Here is a 12,194-nt window from a genome sequence, read left to right on the forward strand (position 1 = left end):
TTATTTTCCATAGGTAATTCCCAGACCCTCTTTCTAATGGGTCAACACTCACATTGTTAACTCCTTCTTTTCTTAAATTTCTAAAGAAACTTTTATTATCTGTTTTGGTATTTCTGACTAGCTTTCTCAAATCCTACCTTTCCCTTAGCACTGCTGCCTCACAGTGCCAGGGACCCGAGATCAATTCCTGCCTCGGGCAATCGTCTGTGTGGAATATGCACATTCTCCCCGTGTCTGCGTGGGTTTCCTCCAGGTGCTCTGGTTTCCTCCCACAGTCCAAAGATGTGCAGGTTAGGTGAATTGGCCACGCTGAATTGCCCGTAGTGTTAGGCGCATTAGTCAGGGTTAAATGTAGAGGAAAGGGCCTGGGTGGGTTGCTCTTCGGAGGGTCGGTGTGGACTTGTTAGGCCGAAGGGCCTGTTTCCACACTGTAGGGAATCTAATCAAACCTTTTATTCATTCTTTACTTGTTTATATGCTGCTCAATTTCTTTTTATTCATTCACAGGATCTGGTCACTGCAGTCCAGGATTTCTTTCCCATCCCTAATTGCATTGGCAGTAATTGAGTGAACATTCATTTTTATTCATTCTCAGGATGTGGGCATCATTTATTGTCCTACCCTAATTGCCCAGAGGGCAGTTAAGAGTCAACCACTTTGCTGTGAGTCTGGAGTCACATGTAGGCCAGACAAGATAAGGATAATAGATTTCCTGCCCTAAAAGGCATTAGTTTAGAATAGAGTCCCCACAGTGTGGGGACAGGCCATTCGGCCCAACAGGTCCACACCAACACTCCGAAGATCATCTCACCCAGACCTATCCTCCTACCCTATCCCTGTAACCCTGCATTTCCCATGGCTAATGCACCTAACCTACACATCCCTGAACGCTATGGCAATTTAGCACGACCAATCCACCTAACCTATGCATCTGTGGGAGAAGCAACCAGCAAAAGCCCATGCAGACATGGGGAGAACATGCAAATTCCCCACAGACAGTCACCCCAGCCTAGAATCGAACCCAAGACCTTGTTGCTGTGAGGCAGCAGTGCTGCCCACTAAGCCACCATACCGCCCTTTTGCATTAATGAACCAGATGGGTTTTTCCTGACAATCGATAATGGTGTCATGATCATCATTAGATTCTTAATTCCAGATTTTTTTTATTGAGTTCAAATGCCACCATCTTTCATGGTGGGATTTGAACCCAGGTCCCCAGCCCATTACCTGCATCTCTGGGTTAATCATCAGCACAAACATCCCCAGCCTGTTCAGCCTCTCCCTGCAGCTCAAACCCTCCATCCCTGGCAACATGCTTGTAAATCCTTTCTGAACCTTTCACGTTTCATGACATCTTTCCTGAAGAAGGGAGAGCAGAATTGTGCTCAGCATTCCAAAAGTGACCGAACCAATGTCCTGCACAACTGCACTGACCAATAAAGGCAATCATACCAAACAACTTGTTCAGAATTCTAGGTACCTGCGACTCCAATTTCAATGAACTATGAACCTTTACTCCAAGGTCACTTTGCTCAGAAGCATTCCCCAAGACCTTACCATTAGTGAATAAGTCCTGCTCTGATTTGCTTTTTCAAAATGCTGCCCCTCACATTTATCTAAATTAAACTCCACCTGCCACTTCCCAGTCCATTGGTCCATCTGATCAAGATCCTGTTGTACTCTGGGATGACCTTTTTCTGTGTCCACTACATCTCTAAATTTTCATACAGAGCTGAGCTCCACTAAAAGGGGACCACTTTGGGTTTCCCCATGTGACCTCCAGTTCCTCACAGAGAGTAGTGGGTTGGTTTGTGTTCCTGTAATGATGTAGAGGAAGTTCCGCCCTTCCTGACTAGAGGCGATAACAGCCTGAAAGGAAAGTGTTCTCACTAAGCAAACCCATCCACACTGTTCTTATTCCCCATTGCCTCAGCACTGGCTTATCAGGAGGAAGCAATGTTTTCAAACATTAGTGAGAGACAGCCTCTAGAACGAAGCACTCTTTCTCATGTCTACTCTACAACCTCTGCTCCAGACTACTGACAGCCAGACTACTGCGACCACTAGGACTCATAACAGCACACAAACCAACAGCCACTCTCAGACAACAGCTCACCAGAACAAAGGACCCGATACCCAGCATGAGCAAAACCAATGTAGCGTACAAAATCCCATGCAAGGACTACACAAAACACTACATAGGACAAACAGGAAGACAGCTAACGATCCGCATCCATGAACACCAACTAGCCACAAAACGACACGACCAGCTATCCTTAGTAGCCACACACGCAGATGACAAGCAACATGAATTTGACTGGGACAACACTACTATTATAGGACAAGCCAAACAGAGAACAGCCAGGGAATTCCTAGAGGCATGGCACTCATCCACAGATTCAATCAATAAGCACATCGACCTGGACCCAATATACCGACTACTGCAACGGACAGCTAGAACTGACAACCGGAAGTGGCAGATTCAAACCACTATAAATGCCGGAGGAAAGATCACAGAAAGATCACAAGAGGCTCCCAAGCACTGAGGTTGTCACCTAGACAGGGGACGAAACATCTGCAACACAAATTCCCAGCTCGGTGAATAGAACCACAAAAACGAGCACCCAAGCTACAAATCTTCTCTCAAACTTTGAACACCTCCTGCTCCTCTTAATCTCGGAGGCTCCATTTGCCACTCAGAAACCAAACCAAGACCTTAAAGTGCACAGGGAACCCACTTTCACATTAATGAGGAGGGCAAACTTTCAGTGAGTAACCCGTTCCCCAGGGGATGACTGGGACCATGAATTTTTCATGTTTTCTGTTTGTTGTTGGGAAAATCAGCCAAGGGTGTCTTTCATAACACACTGTGTCAGTGGTAACTCAATAGTTTGTGCTCTTATCTCTGACTAAGACAGCCATGGGTTCAATACCCAGCCCAGAGATATACAGCACCCAAATCAAGGCTGACTCTGCAATCGTGCAGTGCAGCAGCATCCACAGTGACATTAAATCATGTCTGTCCTCTCAGCTGAACCCAAACAAATCCTGTCACACTATTTGACAAAAGGTAGAGGTGGTGGTCTGTCCCAGCCAATATTAAACGCTCTTTCAATATCATGTAAACATACAAACCAGCCATCATCAAGGTGCGGTTTCTGGGAGCTTACCAAGTGGAAGATTGGCTGCAGTTTTGCTGACATTATAGTGGCCACAATTCAGAAAGTATTTCATTTGTTGCTAAATGCCTTTGAGCTGTTCTGAGTTCAAGAAGGTGCTATTTAAATAACAAATTCTCAACAAGCCACCCTCCGTAAAATGAAGCATATCCAAAAACCCTGCAGCCCATATCCAAATATGCACCAAGTCCATCCGTCTGTCAGCTCCTCTGTGTACTGACCTACCTTGCTGGACTAGACATCAGTGTCTCAACGTTGAATTTATCAAGCTTGTGTTCAAGTTCCTTCATTTCCCAGCCCCTTCCAAACTGTAACCTTCTCCATCCCTGTAACCCTCTGAGATCACTGCACAATTCAAGGCCGTTCTGTCAGTTTCTAAACCAGCAAGAACCTGGGGACTGACTGACAAATCCAAGTTGGCCTCCTTTCAGTGGGGCATAACAATGAACCTGATTGACAGTTTACCCACTGCAGGCAGGAGATCTTCTTGACATAAACAGAAAATTGGTGGTGAGATGCAGGAATTTCGTCCACACACCTCGCTTTCCCCCTCGAAGATGCTCCTTAAAACTGACCTCTTTGACCACAACTGTAGTTGCCTGTCTGAGTATTTCTATATGGCACACATCAAGTTTTGAAAAGTCTTGGCATTTTTTGCTGTGTTAAAGGTGCTATATAAATACACGTTGTTCTTTATTATTGAATTCTTGTTTCATTTCCTCCTCTTTGGTAATTATTGATGTGTACCACAGCTGCAAAAGTGCCAATGAGCTGTTTATAGTGCAGGATATGTTAGCTTAGTCACACTCACACACACACGCACACGCATGTTCACACACTCATACATCCATGCACACACTCAGGCACACACTGTTGTACACACACGAGTGTTCAGGAACACGCACACTCATATATTAACACACTTTTACAACAAAGACAATTCATCCACAGACACGCGTTCACAAACACAGACACACGTACATACACTCCTACACAAACACACATGCTGAAGCATGCAAACACACATAAACACAAGCTTTTACACAACACATACATACTCAAATACACACAAACCTACACACAAATACACAAGTACAAACACTCAGGCACACTCTTGAAAATACGTTCACTCACATTTACAATTCATTCGGACACATACACACAGCAGACTCCAACGCACGCACATATATAAGCACACACCGACGCACTGGTGGGCAGCACGGTGGCACAGTGGTTAGCACTGCTGCCTCACAGTGCCTGAGACCTGGGTTCAATTCCCGTCTCTGGCGACTGACTGTGTGGAGTTTGCACATTCTCCCCGTGTCTGTGTGGGTTTCCTCTGGGTTCTCCGGTTTCCTCCCACAGTCCAAAGATGTACGGGTCAGGTGAATTGGCCATGCTAAATTACCTGTAGTGTTAGGTAAGGGGCAAATGTAGGGGTATGGGTGGATTGCGCTTCAGCGGGTCGGTGTGGACTTGTTGGGCCGAAGGGCCTGTTTCCACACTGTAAGTAATCTCCATGTAGGAGAAAGTGAGGACTGCAAATGCTGGAGAGTGCGGTGCTGAAAAAGTACAGCAGGTCAGGCAGAACCTGAGGAGCAGGAGAATCGACATTTCAGGCATAAGCTTCTCATGGATATGCACACATACTCAGTCAGACGCACATTTGTAGCACTGAACACATAACAGCACAATCATACACGTACAGTCAGTCTTACACACAGACACACACCATTTGTATTTTGTTGTCCCCCTGCCTGTGTGAAGCTGCTCTCTGGAACTCACAGCTGAATAATGACCATTTCTGACTGACTTCCCCTGAGGTTTGCTGCAGTTTAACTGATCGAAGTGAACAGTAAAATTCTTACCTTTGAGTCACAGGCATCACATCGATTCTATGGAAGGGATAGTTCACAAGCTGATTCCAGGCATAGCTGAAGTAATTGTTACTCCAGCCAAAAGTTATCAACTCTACCGGTACAAGATAATATAAAACGACACAAGATTGCAGGAAACTAGCTGAAGTCACACCATGTTCTCTTTACACACAGGCATACAATAGGCTGAATTTTCCCTGTGTTAAACTTCAGAGGGAAGAAGCTGAGCTCCAGTGGTCTGTTTTGATGTCAATCAGTATCACCTTGTCACCAGATTGGTTGAAACTCTGCTCTCTGGCCAGCTTCTTACCAATCAAAACTTTTCTGCTTTTTCTTGTCAAGAAAGCCCACACATTGGTTGGTGAGCCATGTCATGGAACATAAAGACACGGTCGGAAAGCTACAAGTGGGTAGAGGGTGGTAGAGCCATCTACGTATGAAACATGAATAGTTTTAATTGCACAGAACAACGGATTGTCTTGAAGTCCCTTTGAAAGGGCTATCACACAGTGGACTGAATGGCCTCTTTCTGTGCTGTTTCATTTTCTGTTTCTAGATTTAGCATCTGCTTCCATGTCACAGTGGCACCCCAGGAAGGCAATTAGTTCCTTGGCAAATATCAGTATTTATGTACCACACATAATCTGTAAATACCATATAGAACAGTACACAGGAATGGGCCCTTCGGCCCACAATGCTGTGCTGAACATGATGCCAAAACAAACTAATCCCTTCTGCCTGCCCTTGGTCCATATCCCTTCATTCCATGTATCCGTGTGTTTATCTAAAAGCCCCTTAAATGCCTCTATCATATCTGCCTCCACCCTTACCCCTGGTAGTGCATTCCAGACTCCTACCACTCTCTGTGTAAAAAAACTTGTCCCTCATATCTCCTTTGAACTTTCCCCCTCTCACCTTAAATGTATGTGGCCTAGTTTTGGACATTTCAACTCTGGGAAAGATATTCTGACCGTTAACCCTATCTGTGCATCTCATGATATTAGAGACTTCCACCAAGTCTTCCTTCAGCCTCCACTGCTCCAGAGAAAACAACCTGAATTTTTCTAGCCTCTCCTTCTAGCTCATACCCTCTAAACCGGGCAACATCCTAGTAAACCTCTTCTGCACCCTCTCCAAACCCTGCACATCCTTCCTGTAATGTGGCAACCAGAAGTGAACACAATACTCTAGAACTGTGGCCTAACCAAAATCTTATAAAGCTGTAACATGACATCCTGACTCTTGTATTCAATTCCCCGAACAATAAAGGTAAGCATACCACTTACCTTCTTTACTACCCTATCTACTTTTGTGGCCACTTTTAGGGAGCTATTGACATGAACCCCAAGATCCCTCTGTACACCAAAGCTGTTCAGGGTCCTGCCATTAACTGTATACTTTTCCTTAACACTTGATCTCACAAAGTGCAGCACCTCACACTTATCTGAATTAAACTCCACCTGCCATTTCTCTGCTCATATCTCCAACTGATCTATATCCCCCGTATCCTTTTACAATCCTCGCCACTATCCATAGTTCCACCAATTTTTGTGTCATCTGCAAACTTACTAACCCATCCATCTACATTTTCATCCAAGTCATTTATATATATCACAAACAGCAGAGATCCCTGTGGAACACCACTTGTCAATGACCTCCAGTCAGAAACACACTCTTCCACCTCTACCCTTTGTCTTCAATGGGTAAGCCAATTCTGAATCCAAGCAACCAAGTCACTATGGATGCCATGCATCTTAATCTTCTGGATGAGCCTACCATAAGGGACCTTGTCGACAGCCTTACTAAAATCCACATAGACAACATTCACTGCTCTACCCTCATTGATCACCTTCGTCACCTCCTTGAAAAATTCAATCGAGCTAGTAAAACATGACCTGTCCCACACAAATCCATGCTGACTGTCCCTAATTAGGCCATGCTTTTCCAATTGTGCATAAATCCTATTGCTAAAAATTCTATCAAATAGCTTTCCAACCACCGATGTGATACTGACCAGTCTATGGTTTCCTGGGTTATCCCTATTTCCTTTCTTGAACAGAGGAACAGCATTAGCTCCTCGCCAGTCCTCCAGGCCCTTTCCAGGATACAAAGAGCTTGGTCAGGGCCCAGTAATCTCTTCTCTTGCCTCTCTCAATAACTAAATAGCATTGGACCCTGGGGACTTATCCACCTTCGTGCTCTTCAAGAGTCCCAACATTTCTTTCTTGATCTCAAAATGCTCTAACACATTATTATACTCCACACAAATTTCACAATCCTCCAGATCCTTTTCCTGGGTGAATACTCATTTAGGATCTCACCCACATCCTTTGCCTCCAAGCACAAGTTCCCTCCTTTACCCTTGAGTGGTCCTACCTCCTCCCTAGTTATTCTCTTGTTTTTAATGTATGTATAGAATGCCTTGGAATTCTCTTTGACCCTACTTGCCAAGGTCATTTCATTACTCCTTCTTGCTCTCCTTATTCCCTGCTTGAGTTCTTTCCTGCTTTCCTTATATTCCTCATGGGCCCTGTCTGATCCTAACTTCCTAGTTCCTATGTGTTTCTTTTTTCCTTTTGACTAAATTCACAACTTCATTATCCAACACCTATCTTGCCATCCTTGTCCTTCCTCCTTACTGGAACACACCGGTCTTGAATTCTGAGCAGTAGGTCTTTAAATAACTCCCACATGTCAAAATTGTACCTGCCTGATGATAGCTCTTGCCTAGTACTGACATAATTTGCCTTCTCCCAATTTAGTACCTTGCCACAAGGTCCTGACTTATCTTTATACATAGCCATCTTAGAACGTAAGGAGTTGTGATCACTGCTTTCAAAATGCTCTCCCACTGAAAGGTCAGTGACCTGGCCAGGTGCATTAGCCAATACTAGGTCCAGTATGGCCCTTCCTCTAGTCGGACTATCCATATACTGTTTCAAGAAATCCTCTTGGATGCACTTAACCAATTCTGCCCCGTCTAAGCCTCTTGCTGTAAGGGAGTTCCAATCATTATTGGGGAAGTTAAAGTCATTCTTAATGACAACCCTGTTGTTATTGCATCTCTCCATCATCTGCCAAGATATCTGTTCCTCAATGTCTCAGTGATTGTCAGGGGGCCCATAGTATAATCCTGTCAGAGTAATTGCATTGATCTTATTTTTGAACTCTTTCCATATTGCTTCAGTGGATGAGCCCTCTAATGTGTCTTCTCTGAGTGCAGATATAACATTCTCCTTGATTAGTAACACAACCTCCCCACATCTTTTACCTTCCTCGGTATCTTGTCTAAAACAACAAAAGAACATAAAAGCATAGGAACTAGGAGCAGGAGTAGGCCGTCTGGCCCTTCGAGCCTGCTCCACCATTCAATAAGATCATGGCTGATCTTTCCATGGCCTCAGCTCCACTTACCCGCCCTCTCACCATAACCCTTAATTCCTTTACTGTTCAAAATATTATCTACCTTAGCTTTAAAAACATTTACTGTGCAGGCCTCAACTACTTCACTGGGCAGGGAATTCCATAGATTCACAACCCTCTGGGTGAAGAAGTTCCCTCGTCAGATCCACACCCCCCACCAACCCAACCTCCACCCCCGGCACCTTCCCCTGCAACCGCAGGAAATGTAAAACTTGCGCCCACACCTCCACACTCACTTCCCTCCAAGGCCCCAAGGGATCCTTCCATATCCGCCACAAGTTCACCTGTACCTCCACACACATCATCTATTGCATCCGCTGCACCCGATGTGGCCTCCTCTATATTGGGGAGACAGGCCGCTTACTTGCGGAATGCTTCAGAGAACACCTCTGGGCCGCCCGGACCAACCAACCCAACCACCCTGTGGCTCAACACTTTAACTCTCCCTCCCACTCCACCGAGGACATGCAGGTCTTTGGACTCCTCCACCGGCAGAACATAACAACACGACGGCTGGAGGAGGAGCGCCTCATCTTCCGCCTGGGAACCCTCCAACCACAAGGTATGAATTCAGATTTCTCCAGTTTCCTCATTTCCCCTCCCCCCACCTTGTCTCAGTCGGTTCCCTCAACTCAGCACCGCCCTCCTAACCTGCAATCTCCTTACTGACCTCTCCGCCCCCACCCCACTCCAGCCTATCACCCTCACCTTGACCTCCTTCCACCTATCCCACCTCCATCGCCCCTCCCCCAAGTCCCTCCTCCCTACCTTTTATCTTAGCCTGCTTGGCTACTCTCTCTCATTCCTGATGAAGGGCTTATGCTCGAAACGTCGAATTCCCTATTCCTGAGATGCTGCCTAACCTGCTGTGCTTTAACCAGCAACACATTTTCACCAGCACCTTCTCAATTCAGCCCAAAATCTGCTTTCTCTAAGTTTGAGGCTATGCCCTGTTGTCCTAGTATTCTCTCTACCTCTCTCTTATCTATTTCCTTCATAATTTTAAATGTTTCTATAAGATCCCCCCTAATTCTTCTAAATTCCAATGAATATAATCCCAGTCTACTTAGCCTCTCCTCAGAAGCCAACAACCTCAACTTCAGAATCAACCCAGTGAACCTCCTCTGCGCCCCCTCCAGGGCCAGTACATCCTTTCTCAAGGAAGGAGACCAAACTGCTCTCAGTTCTTCAGGTGAGGCCTCACCAGCACCAGATTCAGCTACACCATAACCTCCCTGCTATTAAACTCAATCCCCTTAGCAACAGAAAACCAAATTCCACTTGCCTTCCTAATTACCTGTTGCACCTGCAGACCAACTCTCTGTGATTCATGCACAAGGCCACCCAGGTCCCTCTGCACAGCATCACGCTGCAATGTCTGACCATTCAAGTAACAGTCCTTTTAACTGTTACTCCCACTGAAAATGGATGACTTCACATTTATTAACATTGTATTCCATATACCAGACCTTTTCCCACTCCCTTAAACTATCTATGTCCCTCTGTAAAGTTTCACTGTCCTCTGCACACTTTGCTGTCCCACTCAGCTTAGTGTCATCCACAAACTTTGACAAACTACACGTGGTCCCCAACTCCAAATCATCGATGTGAATTGTGAATAATTGATCCCTAATTACTGATCACCAACCTGAATAGCCCTCATTTATCCCCACTCTTTGCTCCCTGTTGCTTAACCAATCCTCTAGCCATGCTAATACTTTACCCATAATGCCATGCATCTTTTTCTTATGCAGCAGCCTTTCGTGCAGCACCTCGCTGAATGCCTTTTAGAAATCTAGGTACACCACATCTACTGGGCCCCATTGTCCACCGTGCTCGTGATGTCTTCATCGAATTCCAAAAGAGTAATTAAGCATGACCTGCCCTTCATGAACAGGACAGTTTCTACTAGATACCTTGCTATTTCTTCCTTGATAACAGACTCAAGCATCTTTCCCACTACAGAGGTTAAACTAACTGGTCTATAATTCCCCACCTTTTGTCTACCTCCCTTTTTAAACAGTGATGGCATATTTGCTGTTTTCCAATCTGCTGGAACTGCTCCAGACTCCAGTGAAATTACCACATGTGCACTTGTTATTTTCCCCACCACCTCGTTTAGCGCCATGGGATGCATTCCATCAGGGCCAGGAGATTTGTCTGTCCTTAGCTCCTTATCCTTTTCCATGATAATGATTGTTTCCAGGTCCTCACCTACCTTCGTCTCTTTGTCATTTACTGACATGTTATTAGTGTCCTCCCACTGTGAAGACCGACACGAAATACCGATCAATGCCTCGGCCATTTCATCATATCCTATAACTAAATGCCCCTTCTCATCCTCTAAAGGATCAATGTTTACTTAAGCCACTATTTTTCATTTTATATATTTATAGAAATGTACAGGTGACCCCTTCCCAAGAAGAGGTCCCAATGATCTAAGAAGCTGAAACCGTGCCTCATGTACCAGCTCCTCAGCCATGCATTCATCTGTCCATTCTTCGTCTCACAAGTATATGGTACTGGTAGTAATCCAGCAATTACTACTCTCAGGGTCCTGCTCTTCAGACTTTTTCCTAACTCCCTGTACTCACTCCACGGGACCTTATCCCTCTTTCTACCTACAACCTCTGGCTGCTCACCCTTCCCCTTAAGAATTTCATGTAACCGCTCAGAGACATTCTTAACCCTGGCACCAGGGAGGCAACAGCCCATCCTGGAACCTTGAACACAGTCTGTCAGTGCCCCTGCCGAGTGAGTCTGCTACCACTGTCACATGGTCCATCAATGGAAGGGGCCATACTAGACCTGGTATTGGGGATTAAGCCTGATCAGGTGATTGAAGTTTCAGTGTGGAAGCATTTTGGGAACAGTGGTCATAACTCTGTAAGTTTAAGTTACTTATGGATATGGATAAGAGTAATCCTTGGGTAAAAGTACTGAATTGGAGGAAGGCTAACTATCATAATATTAGGCAGGAATTTAGATTGGGACAGTTGATTGAGGGTAAATCCACATGTGTCATGTAGGAATATCCTGAAGGGCAGTTGATTAGAATTTAGGACCAAGTCTTCATGGGTCAAAGGGCCTGTTCCTGTGCTGTAGTGTTCTTTGTTCTTTTTCTCTTTGTTAATTGACTTTACTTACAATGAAGATAAAAAGCTGTATCATAATTAAAAGCTGGATTGACTTCTACTTTTGTGAGACATTTACATATGGGAACTTAATGGTTCCTCATTGCTTACTGCAATCTTTAGCAACTCGAACATGTATACCCTGAAAGGGAGCATTTTTAACCCTTTCAACCCCTAAAGACCAAACAAAGCCGAGACTTCTTTGCCTAAGGATTCATTCTTGCACACACTCATCACACGTGGCCACAATCCTGTAGTAACTCATCACACGTGGCCACAATCCTGTAGTAACTCATCACACGTGGCCACAATCCTATAGTAACTCATCACACGTGGCCACAATCCTGTAGTAACTCATCACACGTGGCCACAATCCTATAGTAACTCATCACACGTGGCCACAATCCTATTGTAACTCATCACACGTGGCCACAATCCTATAGTTTGCCGCAAATTGGTTTATGCTATTTTTTACAAAGATGTTTTCCATTAGAAAGTTATCTGTTTAGACATTTTTATCACATTTTATTCTACATTCCAAGTTAGTAATTACATTATCACATCTTGACTATAATATCTAA

The 12,194-nt window shown here is 44.8% G+C and overlaps 1 protein-coding gene across 3 annotated transcripts in view; it reads right to left on the bottom strand.

Annotated features, from left to right (window-relative positions):
• LOC132828963 (N-acetyllactosaminide beta-1,3-N-acetylglucosaminyltransferase 3-like) overlaps positions 1-5,218 on the bottom strand; it is a 101,116-nt gene extending 95,898 nt beyond the window's left edge. For all 3 annotated transcript variants that reach the window (XR_009646187.1, XM_060846193.1, XM_060846195.1), the window contains exon 1: positions 5,048-5,218. The gene's annotated coding sequence lies outside the window, so the exon portion shown is untranslated. The remainder of the gene's footprint in view (positions 1-5,047) is intronic.
• Positions 5,219-12,194: the final 6,976 nt, after the last annotated feature.

This window comes from Hemiscyllium ocellatum, chromosome 28, assembly GCF_020745735.1.
Source record: "Hemiscyllium ocellatum isolate sHemOce1 chromosome 28, sHemOce1.pat.X.cur, whole genome shotgun sequence".
In the NCBI taxonomy this organism is placed as follows: Eukaryota; Metazoa; Chordata; class Chondrichthyes; order Orectolobiformes; family Hemiscylliidae; genus Hemiscyllium; species Hemiscyllium ocellatum.